Source organism: Triticum urartu, chromosome 5A, assembly GCF_056163025.1.
Source record: "Triticum urartu cultivar PI428250 chromosome 5A, HENAU_Tu73, whole genome shotgun sequence".
Taxonomy (NCBI): Eukaryota; Viridiplantae; Streptophyta; class Magnoliopsida; order Poales; family Poaceae; genus Triticum; species Triticum urartu.
Window position 1 is genome coordinate 647,216,560 of NC_141877.1, and position 4,807 is coordinate 647,221,366.

Genomic DNA, 4,807 nt, shown 5'->3' on the forward strand with positions numbered 1-4,807 from the left:
ATAACACTCATGAGCAGCGCACGCGGGTCACTTTCCTTCTTGATTTCTCGTCTTCTCAAATTTTAAGTTGGCATTCCGATTCCACAACAGTACCAGTATGTCAGCAGCCTTCAGATATCGGAACAACGTATTGCACCGGCCTATCGCGCCATTAAATTTAAACCTGCCGTGCGCCATGTCCGGTCGGCTCGTGTCACGTACATGTATGAATACATGCACATATCGCTCAAAGAGCGGCCACTCTACTTATTTCTTATTTAGGTGTGTATCGTGCACGCAGACGTGTGTGCCTGCGTCGTGAACTCGTCATGGGTACGTGGACGCAAAGATGCTGACAATCAGTGTCCCCTGAGCTGCATGAGCTAGATGTTAACTCCGTTGGGAGTACACAATTCATATCTAGCTCATATACCAAACTAACTCTTGAATTTGAAGGGATAGAGCGAAAAGCTCAAAGGTCATCTCATATTTGTAAAAGTAACCCATGTATCAACATCTATGAATAAGAGAAAGAGAAATCCGGTTCCATCTATGTTGATTGTCTCCTACGTATTTCTTCCTTCGTGTGTTTGCAGGATAGTGATGGGAGACATGATCTTCTAGTAATTCCTCATGCCTCCTTCTGCCTCCGGGAAAGGGTATAACAGATCGAGGATCCATAACCACATCATAATATAGCCCGTTATCAACAACTCTCCTCTGAGTAAAGGTATGTCCATGATCTTCACCATTTTGTCATGATTGGATTCGGAGGGTCCAATGGAACTAACATATCAAGAGTAAGAATCAATGCAAAAGGAAGGAGGGGAAAACTGGGTGGATGGCTCCTAAAACCGGGAAATGATGTGTCTACATGGGTCATCCATTACCTAAACCACAGTAAAGGGTTCGGGTGGGGGTGGTTGTGTTGGGGAGAGTTTTGTGGCATTTACGAACTGATTCCCGCAACCAGCGGGAGACAGGATATTCCCGTGGACTCTTTGTTCTCACTGGGAAAAGATCGTAGATAACGGTACTCCTAGTTACACAGTTTTTGTTCTACATCTGGGTGAATCTTAGGGTGTGTACTGTGGTGTTACCTTGTGAATGCCATGTAGGATAAATATTGAGGCGAACGAGAAAAAACTAGGAATAAGGCTTGCCTTCTCTTAGTTAAGAGATGATCTTTTAGCAATAATATCACACCATATGTTCAGGTATATCTGGTTATTAGAGATATGACTCGGAGATTACTCATTGTACATCATGTTTTTATTGCCATCTCTATGTTACATGGCAAGCTTAAGATAAGATTGCATTATCAACCACTCTACAAGCCATTATACATCACAACTTTCAACGAGCACATTTTGCATCACTTTTTTAAAACCATGAATATTTGAAATTTGCTTGAATTTTTCAAATTCATGATCATTTTTAAGATTCACAATTTTATAAAGCTTATGAATAGTTTTCTTGACACTTTCGAAAATTTAGGAACATTATATAATTCGTAAACATTTTTTAATTCACATTTATTTACTAAAATTGAACATTTTTTAAATTTACATACATTATTGGATTTTAATTCTTTTGAAATTAATCAATAATTTGTAAATTCACTAAAATAAATATTTTAACTTTTTTATTTGTGAATTTTTCAAAAATAAGTAGAAAAACACAATTTTATTTTGTTTCTCTGAAACCTGTTGAAAACTATTTTTTAGAATATCGGACCGTTGGTTAACGTATCTGGTGCAACGGCGAATTTGGTGCTACCGGTGCGCCGATCTCCATATCTCACTTTATAAATATTTAAAAACTATGCAATTTTGTGAGGTTGCAAGCATGACACATATCTACCATAGTATAATATTTTAGATTCAAATTTAATGTACATAGTTAGAAACAAAAAAAAAAGACAAATCATGCTGAGAATGGTACCTAATGCAAGCTGGGCCTTGAATTCAGCCCATTTTCTATATCATCGGTGAATTTGTCTTTTTTGTTTCAAATGCTGCGTTTTCAATTTGGATCTCAAATTTTGTAGTATGACAGATTCTTGTCGCTAGTACAACATACTTTTTGTTTCAAATTTTTTGACATTCATAAAATTGGATTTTATTAACTTGGTGCATGGGTTGCACAAGATATTTCCCCATTTCTTCACAGCAATAGCAGCAAGGTTTGCGCCCCCTATATCTCGCCTTCAGCGAGTCCACTTTCCAACTCACTGAAGGGGGAGCGAGATGGGCCTGCCCACGCGTGGGGCAGGTTACAGCCTCTTTTTTCTTCTTGCTGTTTTCTGTTATCGTTTTTTGCATTGTTTTCATACACTTCCAAAAAATACTCTACAAAACCATTTGAAAAATTATGAGTAAGTACTTGAAAAATATTGAACATTCATTCAGAAAATTGTTGAATGTGTATAGAAAAATTGTTGATCATGTATTAAAAATGATGAATTTTTTTATTATAGACACAAAATTTTAATTAACCATTTTTTAAAAATTGTTGATTTTTTTTAAAAAATGTTAAATGTGTTCAGAAAAAAATTGAACATGTACTAAAAATGATGAAAAAAATTTGATCATGTATGTCAAAATGTTAATCAAGCATTTTAAAACGTGTTGAACAAGTATTTGAAAAATGTTAATCAAGCATTTGAAAAATGTTCAATGTGTAAAAAAATGTTACAATGTATTAAAAAGATGAGGAGGAAATTTGATCATGTATATAAAAATGTTAATAGACCATTTAAAAATTGTTAAATAAGTTTTAAAAAATGATAATAAAGTGTTTGAAAAATGATAAATGTGTAAAGAAAAAATGTTTACCATGTATTAGAAAAATGCTAATCTTTTTATTTGAAAACTGTTTATCAAGCATTTATACAAATGTTAAAATGTATAAAAAATATTGACCAAGTATTTAAAAATTATTAATCTTGTATTTTAAAAATGTAAAAAATGTTTATAGAAAAATGTTAACCATGTATTACAAAGATGTTTAATTTGTATTGGAAAAATGTTAGGCGTGTGTTAGAAAAATGTTGTTGGCATCGTAAAATAATAATTGTAAGAACGAAGAAAACCAAAAAAATAATTAAACTAAATAAAAGAAACATGAAATTAAAAAAAAGAAATAAAAGAAAAGAAAGAATGAAAAAATGGAGAAAAAAGATAATCAAAAGGAAAAGACGTCTCGAATAGCCTCAAGTAGGAGGTGCCCCTACAACTTACCTTGAGGGAGACCTAGGCGGAGTGGGTACTAGCACCCATGATCTACCTGGAGACCATGGATCGATCCCTGCTTCTCACATTTCCTCTCCTAATTTTAATCGCTACGCGCGGGTGAGTGGCCGACTTGATACGATGTAGGAGGAGGGAAAACCTTCAGGGAGAGTTCTCTCTCGTCTCGCTTAATGCGAGATATAGACGTTGCGGCAAGGTTTTATCTCTCAAAGCGACATGGAAAAAGAACGAACGATGGAGTTATGGGGGCCGGTCCGGGCCGTGTACCCGAGGCTAGGCCTTACATCTGCACAGTTGTGTCGTGCAGTCTTCTCCCTCTTGTATCCCATTTCAGCCCATCAACCACCCTGTTCTAAACCACGAGTCTCTTTTTTCTCAGAACAAACTCACTTTCTCTTCTTAGAAAAAAAATTCTCTGTGATTCTCTCTCAAGCTATTGCCCTAGTTTCTCTGACCTATAGTGCCTTCAGTGCTGCAACGGACAGCATGGAAAACAGTCGCCAGCCGTCAGCTCCCTGGTCCGAACTGATGTAGAGATGCGGGCAATATATTTCAACACCCCCTCATTTCTAAGTTTATTCAGTCCTTAGACATGAGATCTATGTAGGCCGCAGAATCATTTTTTAATACTGCATTGGCACTTGGCAGGATGTTGAACTCAAAATCTCTTGACTCAGATACCATATTAAATTCATGCTCTAACCAACTTATGTAAAAGTCCAAATCAAAAAAAAAGACGGACAATATATTTCAACAGTAAGTACTGTTCAGCTACAGAAACTCCTGGCGAGCTGTGGTATCTATTACCCGGTGCAGGGACATATGGGAAATCAACCATGCGACCACATTTCCGTTCCCCCGCATTAAAAATCATCAGATTTATCCGTTGACTGTCACAACACCGAAGGCTCACACCAAACTTATCAACATCATGCGATCACTCATCACGTCAGAGGCCGCCATGCCCATGCACTCCCCCACACAGGCCTTCCTCTAATAGCCACGTACCAATAATTTATTATCCCCTCTGTTGATCTATTGCATAATATAAAAGCGTTTTCTTTTGGATAATATAAAAACGTTATTTACGCTAATGTAGCGTCAAAAATACTTCCTCGTAAAGGGAGTAAGTGATAGCCACGAGATAGCTTCGCGTGACAAACAAGAAATTGATACTAGTCTGGTCGAATCAAACGTGACAGGGCCATGCTCAGTTGTTTACTCCGCTGCCAGCTACAAAAATATACTCCATTCATTTGAAAAAGTTTGTCCCTTAAATGATTGTTTTTAGCATCAAGTTACTGTTAGATACATCCGTTTGAAAAATACGTTTGGGACAAATTTTTACGGACGGAGAAAGTATATTCAGGCAGGTCGTCAAGCATGGGGAGGCGGTCTTGGGCCGGCCCGTTGAATCTCCTCCTAAACAACTAACGTACTACCGTGTCTCAAAAAACGGCTAATGTTATTACTGGCGATCGCCTATAGAGAAAATTGCACGCGACGATCAGCAGAGATTGAGATTGTTAGGCTTTTTAATTCTTCGGTCTTAGACTATCCATAGTGGAAGTAAC